At 49.6% G+C, this 12837-nt stretch overlaps 1 protein-coding gene and 1 long non-coding RNA gene across 2 annotated transcripts in view; one reads left to right on the top strand and one right to left on the bottom strand.

Annotated features, from left to right (window-relative positions):
* Positions 1–12837, bottom strand: part of Tacc2 (transforming acidic coiled-coil containing protein 2) — a 179699-nt gene that overhangs the window by 109066 nt on the left and 57796 nt on the right. The gene's annotated exons all lie outside the window — the stretch shown is intronic.
* On the top strand, positions 447–5896 carry LOC126515903 (uncharacterized). The gene is made up of 2 exons (XR_007595945.1): positions 447–991; positions 2267–5896. It is a non-coding gene; the product is annotated as an uncharacterized lncRNA (long non-coding RNA).

The raw sequence follows: 12837 nt of genomic DNA, 5'->3' as shown, positions 1-12837 counted from the left end.
AAGAGTCCCCCAGACAGGCTGAGTCCTCCGAGCCTGGCGCGGTCCCCACCGGGTGAACCCAGGAAACGCAAACTTTCCCCGGGCAACGGCGCGGGGCGGGCGCAGGCTCCCCGAAGGGCTCGGGAAAAGTTGCTGCACAAAAGGCCAATGACTGGGAGAGCGCCGGCGACCGGGCCAGGCTCCTCCCCCAGCTCCGAGCGCTCGGGGCCAGCGCAGCCAGCTGCTCGCAGGGGCGCCCGCCGCGCTCTCCTCCCCGGCCAGGAATGTGCAGCCCGGCGCGCCCACACGCACCCAGGGACCCGCCCGAAGCGCACCGGCAGGCTAGGGACCCAGGGACAGGCCCGTTCCCGAACGCCCTGCCGACTTCTTCCAGGAGGTTTTGAGTCACAACAACTTGTTACTGTTAGTCTTTTTTCCACGGCGCTTTCCCCTGTGTGAAGGAAGGATTGGGGCGGAGTTGGTTCCTGCCTGCTTAGCGGGAGAAACCTTAGCAAGAAGTTGGAACTGGGTGGGGTGGAGACACTACCTGGAACCACACTCTGGCCTCGTCTTCTGCCTGCCTTCCGGATGCTTAGCCACAGAAACTTTTAGTAAACCTCGTACAGCTGCTGTCCTGCCTGCTCGTTGGCTGTTGCAGCTTCAAAAGCAGGCTTATTTCTAGGGACTGTGTACGTTTCTATTTGCTTTTTTGTTGTTTTGTTTTTCCTTTTAGAGTCTGAAGCGAACTCTTTCGCTCGCATTCCCTTTACACACAGAAGTGGTACTTCCCTGCCCACACCATACCTTTTCTCTGGAAATGGCTGCCTCTAGACCCCACTTAGAAGAGAATGTGGCTGTATGTGGGTGTTAGGCTTCCTATTTTAAGGTTTGTGTCAAAGAAACCATTGCTCTGTTTTATAGACTCAGGGACCAAAGGGCAGAAGACTCGCTGTGACTCAACACTTCCTTTCCTCCCCTTAAAGAAACAGATGCCCTAGGATGGAGCGCCCAGGTGAGAATCCCCTGGTAGGATTTGTAGACTTCACAGCCACAAAAATGTTTTCTGTATTTTAAAAAACACTACTACTACTGGCCAGGCAGTGGTGGCACATGCCTTTAATCCCAGCACTTGGGAGGCAGAGGCAGGTGGATCTCTGAGACCAGCGAGTTCCAGGATAGGCACAAAGCTACACAGAGGAACCCAAAGCTACACACACACACACACACAAACCCAAACAAACAAACAAACAAAGCACTACTTCTAAGAGTCACATTTTGAGGCCCATTTAATAGATTCTGGGTTCACTCCCTTGTTGTGAGTGTATTGGTACCAGTTTATTTATTTATTTATTTTTTTGAGACAGCATTTCTCTGTGTAGTCTTGGCTGTCCTGGAACTCACTGTGTACACCAGACTCACAGAGACCCACCTGGCTCGGCCTCCCGAGTGCTGGAATTAAAGGTGTGCGCCACCACCGCCCAGCTGGTCTTGTATTATTGTGCTCATTTCACAAGCTAGGACCCCAATCTACTACTGATTTGCCTAAGTGCGCCATCAGCTATTCCTGTAATAGCTGATCCTAGTTCAAGTTTCTGGTGCTTCATAATAGAGGACGGTCCCTCTGCTACTCATGCCCCCACCTCCCAACCCCCCACCCTGCCAAGGATGCCCCTATCCTAGTCCCGCTCCCCACCCCAGTCTGTGACTATATTCTGTGAACCAGGATGTGCTGGGTAGTTTTAACTGTCCACCTGACAGGACCTGAAACCACCTAGAAAGCGCCTCAACCCAGAAATTATCTAGCTCAGGCTGGCCGGTGGGCAGGGGGGATTATCTTGACAGTTAATTTGTGTAAAAAGATCCAGGCTGCCGTGGGTGGCACCATTTCCTTGTTTGAGGTACTGGACGGTTAAGAGTAGGGTGGCTCACTGAGTACTGCCCCAAACAGGCTGCGTTCGTTTCCTCTCTTCCCCCCAACTGTGGATGTGGCGTGACTAGCTCCTTGAATTTCGCCCTTTGCGTCACCCCACGACGGAGCGTGACCTGGAACGGTCAACTAAAACAAACCCCTCCTCCCCTGAGTTACTTTTGGCAGGTGGAATTAAGCTGCTAATCATCTGACTTTACAATAAGGAGATTCATTTGGGTAATCTGGGTGTCCCAGTGAACCCTGTCAAACCGCAGAGGTCCTTGTAAAAGCAAGAGGGAGACAGACTGAGAGGGGGCAGGGTCTTCTGAAATACAAGGCCTGGTCCTGTCTACCAAGGAGGTTTTGCTCTGTTTACAGCTTCTGTTAATACCCTGCTGTGGCAACAGTGCAGAGAAGGGACAAATCTGGTGGACAGAGGACACAGACGGGAGGCAGGCTGGAAAACTGCACTCGGACTAGGCCAACAGAGAAGTCACCATTAACCAATGAAATCACTGAATAGCTGCAGTCACCACCCCAGGTGCCCTTTCGGACCTAAAGATGTCAAAGACAGGACCCTGCCTGGAAAGACAAGCTCCATCCCAAGTGGAAAGACAGGAAGAAGGAGTGTGATACCAGAAGACCAACAGACTTCAGTGCCTGGCATTGCCCTGTGAGCAACATTAGAATCTGCGAGAAGCTGGAAAGAATTTCCACTCTATCCAAGGACTTGCTTCTTCTTCCTCTTCATTGGTTACTGTACTCCTGGGCTAGCAATGCCACAGTTTTATACGCAGAGAGATCCTTGTAATGAGGACTACATCAGCAAACATGGAGGCCAGCTATAACTGACTGGAAAGACACAAAGCAGGACAAAGGCCAAGCCTCCCTAGACAAAGACGACACTCCTTGCTAGAGGGCTGAGTGCTCACAAAGTCTATCTTTTTGATATGCTAATGAACACAAAGGAACCCTTAGACACAGGGACCCAAAGTTTCAACACATTATTTTCAAACTCACAGGCCTCAGAGTTGGGCATACAGACATGCCAGCTATCATAAGCTCTGCTCCACCGAAGGAGCTCTGATGGAACCTCGCTGTCCTTTGTGAAGGGAGCAGGCAAAAGCACCTTGGCCCCAGTACTGCCATTTTGACTTCAGACTCCATTTTACCAGCAGGGTGAAACAAAGTTCAGGTCCCCAAGCCTTAGGGAGGCTGAGAACTCTCCAATGGCTGATCACCCTCCTCCCTAAACCGTAGAAAGTGTCTTTATGCGTCTTTAGCCCTCTCTAGCAACGTTATGGCTGTTCCTAACATCAGAAGGAACAAATGAATCTGATTGGCTGGACTGAAAGACTTGCATTGTATGTCAGCTGACAGTGATGGGGCCCTCAAGGAAAGTCCCTCATCTTTGATTTCTGATTGGTGAAAATTGTAACTTGGCAACAAATGTTTGTGAATTTTATGCTATGAACCCCACTTTCACCCCTGCTTGGGGCTGTCAGGAGGAAAAAGTCTCCCAAGTCCCTGCCCTGCAGCCCTGCTTAGGTGGCGATTTACTAAACCTTTGGAACCCGTTAAGTGTTGTCTCTCTCTTTCCTCGAGGCACATAGCGGGCTAGGTGTAACACTCCGGGGCCTGAAAAAAGCACTAGGATTGAAGTTATATGCGTGGAGGCCTCTGCTCAATCCTACCTCCAGGAGAGGACGGCTGCCACCCAACACAGACGGAAAGAGAATCTTTAACCCAGTGTTGGGTATGGGGAGATTTTCCAGAAGAGGGAAGGCATTGGCTGAGTTCCAGATAACTGACTGGAATTACTTGAAGACTTCTCAGAGCTCCCCCCACTAATAATCAGTTAAAGAAAACTAAAAACACAATAGAAGTTCTTATTTTTGAAACGGTGTTTGGCTTTCTCTGCTTCCTGTGTACAGAAAAAAATGTGAACAGTCAGTGTCCGGCTCCTGCTGCCTGCCACCGTACCTTCCCACCATCGTGGCCTCGCTCTCTGGAACTCTGCGTTCCATACCAACAGGAAACTGGCTAACACAGGAACCAAGAAATAGGGCAGTGATACGGCCACCGATAACCATGAAGTCGAGAAGTCTTTGCAGCCACTGCTTACAGCTCAGGGTTTGCCTTGGGTCTTAAAGGAGACTTTGAACATGGGTTTCGAGCAGTGCTGGAACCCTTAAGATTTTGGCAGCTCAGACAGGCAAACTGAATGCATGTTACATTGGGAAGGGGTGAGAGCCTTTCAGGGCCAGGCTTCACCAGCACCAGCTGTCCGTCAACCCTCTGCCGCACCGTTTCTAACAAGCAAGTTACTCCTTAGCCGTGAAGCAAGCAGTTTTGCTCCATTGTGTGTTTTCACTATACTCCCTTGCCGGAGGCCTGAAAGTACAGAGCCCAACAATCACAGACTGAAGCTTCAAAGGCTGGGGGGACCATCTGGACAGGCTGATCTTCAGGAGGTGAGGCTCCCTTGGGAGAAGTCAGTCATTGAGAATGGGAGGCTTTATAGCTGGGCCCCACTTTCTGCTCACCCTCTGTTTCCTACGTGTGACAAGCCAGTCTCCTGCTCCTGCCTCCAGGCCTTCTCTGCCTGCTGTTATGTATTCCCCACCACGATGGAACCAAAGCACACCTTTTCTCCCTTCAAAAGTGCACTGTATATCAGGTAAAAGCTTGTGTGCATGTGTGTGTGCGCGTGCTTGACTGTGTGTGCATGTGTGTACACTTACGTATGGAGGTCAGAAGTTCAAGCATCTTCCTTAGTCACTCTCTACCTCGTTTTCTGAGTCAGGGTCTCTCACTGGACTTGAACTTCATGGATTTTGCTAGAATGGCTGGCTGGCCACCTTCAGGGATTGACCTGTCTCCACCCACCAGTACTAGGGTTACACCACCTTGTCTGACTTCCACATGAGTAATGGAGGTTCCAACTTAGGTCTTCATGCCTACACAGCCAGAACTCCACTGACTGAGATGTCTTCTGGGCCCTGATCCCAGGTGAGCTCTGTGAGCACTGATGTGTGGCCAGCGCTCTGTGGGGGTCGCTATGTTACTTCTTTCCTCCTTTAATTCTTATAGTGAACCTTGTGGTAGGCATGGCCTTAACCCATACTTGACATGGGAGGACCCAGGTTTAGAGCGATGACATTACAAGGCCATACAGAACAAGGTTGTGTGTCTGCAGAGCCCAAATTCCTCTGCAGCCCACAGTTGTAAGTTTTCTGTATATTCTGCAACCTGGAGAGGACATCATAGCACACCCAGCACCAGCGTGCTCTGCCTCAGCCCTCACACTCGCAACACAGCATCCATCTCACTGTGCACTTGAAGGAACTTTTTATTATTTTCCCTAGAAAGAACCTCTGTGAGCTAACCCCTCACAGTCTGCGCAGTGTTGTTAAGCCGTAAGACACATTCTTCAACTGCTACCCAGAAACACACGGCTGTAGGGCAGAAAGACATATGTCTTCAGGCCTTCTAAGACATTTAGCCATTGCCTCCACTCACGTTAAGATGAAATATCAGCCTTGAACCCAAAGTACACAGGGAGCGACACCCTCGAAAACAGCTTTCTGTCCAAAAGTTCTAGATGTGGTCACTGGGTTTTCCTCATAGGCACATGAAGTGCACCCCACACGCTTCAGACCTGTATTGCTCCAACATGCGTATAGCACCAAGGTGTTGACCCAGCTCCCATAAGGTCAAGGTGCTCTTGTTCTTGAATTCAGCCCACTGTAAACTTTAACTATATCTTGAGTAAATAGAAGGCAGAAGCCATACTGTCTGCCTTGGCAGGCAAAAGGCTTTCTCCAGGGAATAGAATCATACGTTCTCGTGGTATCAGGGCAAGGGTGGAAAAGAAAACATCTGAGGAGCAGCAATGGCAGTGCTTCCGGGGCTGGCAGGACTGAGGTGAGGGAGGTTCCCATGCGTCCTCCATAGTGGTAATGTGTACATGTCATCTTCAACTAAACAATAAACATCTAAAGTTTTTTTTTTTTTTTTTATTGGAAATTGACACTAGGGCCTTGAGCTTGCTAGGCAGATACTTTATCACAGAGTTCTGCCATCCACATTTTCAGAGTTCCTGAGAAGATCTCAGTGTGCAGCCAGGGTAGGGGTGGCACATGAATAGCCGTGTTCTGTGGGTGAAAAGTCACAGAGTAGGTTGCTAAAATACAGATGCCCACTAAGCAGGCCTGAGGTGGCACCTGAAACACTGAATTTCTACAAGCTCCCAGGAGATGCTCCTAATCTAAGGAGTCATGTCTCAGGCATCAGAATCCTGGCCTGTGGCTCTGCAGGGACTTCTGGGGGTATATGCCACACATATGTACAGGTATGTGCATGTGGAGACCAAAAGTCTCCTCATTCCCTGAGTAATGTTTGCTTTGTATGTATTTAATTATTATTATTATTATCATTTTGTTTTTTCAAGACAGGTTTCTTTGTGTAGCCTTGGCTGTCTGGGAGCTTGCTCTACAGACCAGGCTGGTCTTGAACTCAGAGATTCACCTGCCTCTGCTTCCCAAGTGCTGGGATTAAAGGCGTGTGCTATCAGTGCCTGAATATTCTTATTATTTTTAATACGTGTGTGTGTGTGTGTGTGTGTGTGTGTAGGTATGTGCACATGAGTGCAGGTGACCTTGAAAGCCAGAGGCAGCAGACCCTCTCAGAACTGGAGGTATAGCTTGTGGTAGTTTGAATGTAATTGGCCCCCATAATCTCATAGGGAGTGCACAATTAGGAGGTGTGGCTTTTTTGGAGTGGGTATGGCCTTGTTGGGAGAAATGTGTCACCGTAGGGGTGGACTCTGAGGTTTCCTATGCTCAGAATACTGTTCAGTGTCTCAGTTGACTTCCTGATGCCTGCAAGATGTAAGACTCTCTGCTCTCTCTCCTGTACCATGTCTGCCTGCAAGGTGCCATGCTCCCTACCATGGTAATAATGAACTAAACCTCTAAAACTGTAAGCGAGTCCCAGGTAAATGTTTTCATTTCTAAGAGTTGCTGTGATCATGGTGTCTCTTCACAGCAATAAAAATCCCTAAAACATAGATGATTGTGAGCCACCTGATGTGGGTGTTAGGAACTGAACTTAGGTTCCCTAGAAGAATATTAAGTGTTTTAGCCACTTGGCCATCTTTCTAATTCTGCCCATTTTGCTTTGGGGCCTGGAGATCACCAATTAGTCCAGGTTGGCTGGCCAATTAGCTCTAGTAATCAGTGTTAATTAGACTCTCTTGGCCTTTCCAGTGCTGGGATCACAGTGTTTTCACATGGGAGCTGGGGACCAGACTTAGGTCTTCAGGCTTTCACAGTTTGCTCTCGCCCTTGGAAACATTTTACCTGTCGTGATTTGGGGGTTCGTACTGACATCTAATACTGCGACCACCCTTCTATGCCTAAGAGCGCCTCTCGCCACAGTTAGCCAGTCCAAAATGTCAGCAGTGTTAAAGGTGAGAGACTTAGCCCAGAGGGCTCGGAATAAGCCCTTTGTGCAGGAAGCCTCCAGTGTAAATGGTTACATAAGGAATGAGTGAACAGCTTCTAGTGATAATGACCTTGCTGTTTGATGAACTAGCTAGGTCAACCGTTTTCTTCTTCTTTTTTTTAAAAATATTTATTTATTTATTGTGTATATAATATTCTGTGTGTCTGCCTGTCACAGTCAACTCTGATCCCGATTGCTTAGGTGCTGAGAAGAATGTGCAAGGCTTTATGTGAGGTGCGTTGAGCAGAACTGAGCTAGCCCTTCACCACCTGCCCCCCAAGACACGACCTGGATGCTCTCCCACCAACCTGCCTGCCTTGCTCTGGCTTTGCCTCCTGTCCATTCTCCATCCTCTCCTCCCAGCTTTTTACCTCCTCCAACCCTGTCCTCCAACGGGGCTGCTCCTTAACTTCCAACATGCTCATGGATAGCAATGTCAGCCAAAGGACGCCCAACGATCTCACTGCCCCACTGCTCCCAGGAAACCCACCAGCCCTTGCATGGATTTATTATGTATGCAGTATTCTGTCTGCTTGTATGCCTGCAGGCCAGAAGAGGGCACCAGATCTCATTACAGCCACCATGTGGTTGCTGGGAATTGAACTCAGGACCTTTGGAAGAGCAGGCAATGCTCTTAACCACTGAGCCATCTCTCCAGCCCCTGTTTTCTTCTTGATGGAAGATCCAGACTCACCTGTGTCTGCTAGGCGAGACACGCCATCCTAAAAGCATCTGTTGAGGGTTGGTTGTGTGTAATTAATTGTGCTAAAGGTTAGGGGTCCAGCATGGCCCTTGCCCCTGCAAGGCTCACTCTCCCACACTAGCGTACATCCCCAGAACCTGTGCCCGGGTCAGCCCTGAGCAAGCCCTTCCCATGTGCCATGACACTGAATCCTCACAAGGTAGGGACCAATGTTATACCCGTTTTAGAGCTGAGGAAACTGACCAGAAGAGACTGAGTAAGAGACAACTGCCCTACTGTGACTAAGCGACAGACGTAAACCCATATCTGTCCAGCTCAGATCACCCCAGCTCTTTGGCAGAGGATGAAATGCCAGTCAACAAACCAGGGCACCCTTGTTCTTGCCTTCAAAATGGAGCCAAGCTGCAGAAAAGATTCTCTCTACTTGGACAAAGACTGAAGGGATTTCTGGGTAGTTGGAGAAAGGGGAAGGCTGCGTGGGAGTCTCACCTGTCTTAAATCAGTCCCAGGTGTAGGGTGAGGGGCAAGGTTGGCTGAAGGGTCGGCAGAATCTGAGAGCAGAGGGATGGAGAGATGGTTTGATGGCTTAGAGCACTTGCTGTACAACCGTAAGGACTAGTGTGCATCCCAGCACCCATGTAACAAGCCAGGAGTAGGCACACATGTATCTATAACCCCAGCTCTGTGGGAGGCAAAGACAGAAAGATTTCTAGGGCTTGCTGCCTGTGAGCTCCAGGGTCAGGGAGAGACGCTATCTCAAAGGAATAGGGGAGAGTGACAGAGGACACTTAGTGCCTTCCTCTGGCTTCCACATATGTATATACACCACAATCTGTGTGTGTGTGTCTGTCTATCTCTCTCTCTCTCTAAATACACACACACACACACACACACTCGATGAAAGTGTGTAGCTCTGGCCCGCTAGAGCTCAGACCCGCTAGAGCTTCTTCTACGTGTCTTCAAGTCTGGGCCTACCTCTGCGTTTGCACATTTCTCGACACGGTTATAACAAAGGGAGAGAGTCTTAGAAGAAAGGACCTGCATGACCTTGTGATAGGCTTTAAACCCAGTGGCCCGTTTTCCTATTTGCATCATCCCTAGACCCCACATAAAAAAAATGCAAAGGAAAAACAATTTCCAAAAGCAAAGACTTCCCCATCTGGGGCCATTTCTAGACCTCCTTTGTCCAGAGTCCCAGCCACTGGCATGGGCATGAAACTAATAGGTGTGAACGCTGGTTCCAGGTTGGGGTGGGGCTTGGTGGTTTCTCACAGACGCGTTTCTCATCTTCAGGCAAAACCAAATCAAGCCCTGCAATGACCTTTGAGAAACAGCACAGTATCTCCCAGGGATCCATGGCCCCGCTGCTCACAGGGAAACTTGAGCCAGCCAGTCCTGTCCTCTGAGGTTTCCTCAATGGGCTGCTTGCCCACTCGCAGCCCAGGCGAGGAAGCTCAGGTTTCGGCAGATCTTTTCCCTGGTGGGCTCTAAGCGAGATTCGCCTCCCCTGTTAACATTCCACATATTCCCCGCGTCACTGTAAATTAGAGAATCTGCATGCGTGTCAACCCTCTCCCACAAAAGCTCCTAGACACCGTTGAGAGCCAGCTGCTCGGGCATGGAGACTCCAGCCTACTTAGTTTACGAAAAGGCCAGAGTCAACCTGCAGGAGCAGCTTCCTTGGAAACAACCCAAGGTCGAGATTACCTTGGATAAACTACCAGTCCGTTCATAAAACAATCCAGAATACCAGCTCCTAAGATGCTCCCCGGGGGTGCTCCTTCTGCTGCAGAGGGGGAGCCTGCTTGCTTGCTGCAAGGCCTGCAGGGCTGAAGCTAACAAACCACCTTCAACAGCCGTGGTACCCTGAAAGGCTCAAGAGAAGTCACATACCCTCTCTGGGTTCCAGGTCTCTTATCTGCAAAATGAGGAGGCCCAAGGTCCCTGGAGATCCTTCTAGCTCAACTGTGAATGGTTGAGCCAGTCACGGAGTGGTTTCCATCACAAAAGCCAGCATCCTTCCTGCCAGATGCAGGAGACAGAGAGGAATCCTCAAGATCTCCTCCATAGGTGGCCTGGTAAGGCAGTCAAGCCCAGGCTTGGCACTCCGACCCTCCCCCAAATCCTGTCTGCCAGCTCTAGATGTATTTACTACCCATTGCTTGATCATCTGCCAGGTGTCCAGCAGGCAGGGCCAGATACTTTCCACTTCCCCCTCTCTAGGAGGCCTGGGTGGGTTGGCAGCCCTGAACATCCTGCCAAGACAGTTAAAGCGCTCAGGGCTCACTTCCCAATGCTATGCCCTGGCTCACCCACTAATGTTAGCTTTTAGCCTTTTGCAGCCACCCTTGGTGAGAGGTTAACCCCAAAGCCCTGGTTTCCACAAGGAAGAGAATGCTTTCTCTGTGAGTGCCGGCAGACTTGACCTTGCCTCCAATACAATATTGCAACACTGAGGGTTGCGGCTGCCGGATGGAGGAGCAGGGGGAGTGAAAGGGAACTGGCACATTCCAGGGAATGCAGAGCAGACTTGTGTGAACGTCAGCAAGTTCCCAGTTCCCGCTGTGTAAAAATAGGCTTTACTGCTTCGTTCGTGTGCCTGGATAGTATTAGCGTCGATCCAAATGATGACGACGATCAAAAAGAATATTATCAATGAAAATAACCCCTAATATTTAGGTGCTTATTGTAGTTCGCACAGGGACTCTGATAGGCTTTTTATACATGCTGTTTTTCATTCTGTTTTATTCATTTTGTGTGTATGTGAGTGTATGTGTGTGTGCATGTGTGAAGATCACAGGTCAGTCTGCAGGTGTCATTCTTCCCTTGAACCACGTAGGTCCAGATGAGTAGGTTTGGCATCAGGAGCCTTTACCCTCCGGTCCAGCTCACTAGCCCCAGTGCTTGTCTATTTTTATATAACCCCCGTAGTAGTTCTCCGAGGCTGCAAGTATTACACATGGTTCTAGATGAGGAAACCACCCTTAAGAGAGTGTGTAAGGTTGAAGAGGTAGCAGCAGGCCTGACTGCCTTTAAATTCACCTGAGAGCTGGTTGTGTTTAATTATTCAGTAGACACGTAGGGAGTCACATAGTATCAGGTACTAGGTAACGAAGAGCTAGGCCCCGCAAGCCTAATTTCCTGAAGAAACATGGATGTGGGATATCCTTTTGGGTAGAGGCCAACACCCACTGTCTGTCTACATTACCATGGCTAGTCCAAGAGTAAGGACCCTGACATCCAGCTTCCCAACCTGTGCAGAAGGTCAACCTGCAGCTCAGGCAGGTAGAGGGTATGTTATTATTTTTAGAGGGCACCTGGAGAACAGACAGATTCCCAGGGACAGCCTGACTTCTCAGCTGAGCCCTAGGATAGGCACCAGCAAAACACATGCACCATGTCAGGCAAGACAACTTGCCTGATGTTGGATTCCCCTCTGTATGCTGTGAATACCATTGGTTAATAAAGTAACTGCCTTGGCCTGTAGGGTAGAACTTAGCTAGGCGGGGAAAACTAAACTGAATGCTGGGAGGAAGAAGGCAGAGTCAGAGAGTAGCCATGGAGCTGCCGGAGACAGATACAATGAAACTTTGCTGGTAGGCCACGACCTCGTGGTGATGCACTGATTAATGGAGATGGGTTAAATTCTAGATGTAAGAGTTAGCAAATAATAAGCTAGAGCTAATGGTCAAGCAGTACTTTAAATATAGTTTCTGTGTAATTAGTTCAGGAATCTGGGCGGCCAGGAAACGAACAAGCTGCCCCTTACAACACTTGCCTATGTGTTTGATCCCACATCCTTCTAAGGGGAGGAGCCTGTGCCCAATGTACCATGAATGCCCATCGCAGTACTTTCCCTGATGAGACAGATGCTGGTCTCTCGTTCTCAGCATGCAGCCTGGTGCACACTCACTAGGTAACTGCTGAGTAAGCTCTGGGAATGCTGCAGTCCACAGATGCTCACAGCCCAGGGTTCTTGCCCACATAGCCTGCAGGAGCTGATGGCCCCTGTTCTGTTATAGCTACAGTCGCTGTTTGCTGTGAGCTGATATTGGACAGTGTGCTTTGTGTCTTGCTCACTTGCTTCCCATCTCGACACTCCTTTCTTACCAAGAGAGACAACCAGTCCTGTTCACCTGCACAATCATTGTGATTTGGTGCATTCTTGTTACCTCCCAACGTGAGGGCTGGAAGCTGAGAGTGGGTGCTGAGCTTGCCTCTGAGCCTGACGTCCTCCAATGCTTCATGTCCTGGACCTTCCCCTGCACTCTCCCTTCTACCTGGAGCACCTGCGTTATCTCGCTGTGCTCCTCAGAGATGGGGAATCTGGCCCAAGAAGCAAGTGCTGAACCAAGCCACCATGCACCTTCTGTAGAGGATGGCTGCACCCTTCTCCTGATATTTTTATCCCAACCCCCTCACGCTGACCTTAAAAAATGAGAGACATTAAGCAAAGCAGTAACCAGACCCATACCAGCACCTTCTCTGCAAACAGAAAAATGTGTTCAGCATCTATGTGCAACTCAATGGACTGCTAAAGTATTTAACACCAGATAACCAAGAAGCATAAGAAAGAAAGGGCATGGCTGATCATTTTTGGAATGCAAGCACTTAGATTGCTGAGGTGGTAGGAGTCCCATGAGTTTGAGAGTAGCCTGGGATATACAGTGAGTCCTGAAAGGATGAGATCTGGCAGGAAGGAAGGAAAGGAGGGAGGGAGGGTGGGAGGGAGGCAAGG

The sequence above is a fragment of the Alexandromys fortis genome, unplaced genomic scaffold (genome assembly GCF_014885135.2).
Source record: "Alexandromys fortis isolate MF-2015 unplaced genomic scaffold, M_Fortis_MF-2015_v1.1 scaffold_146, whole genome shotgun sequence".
Classification (NCBI taxonomy): domain Eukaryota; kingdom Metazoa; phylum Chordata; class Mammalia; order Rodentia; family Cricetidae; genus Alexandromys; species Alexandromys fortis.
Note: the sequence above shows the minus strand (reverse complement) of the source record. Positions and strands in the feature narration are given on the sequence as shown.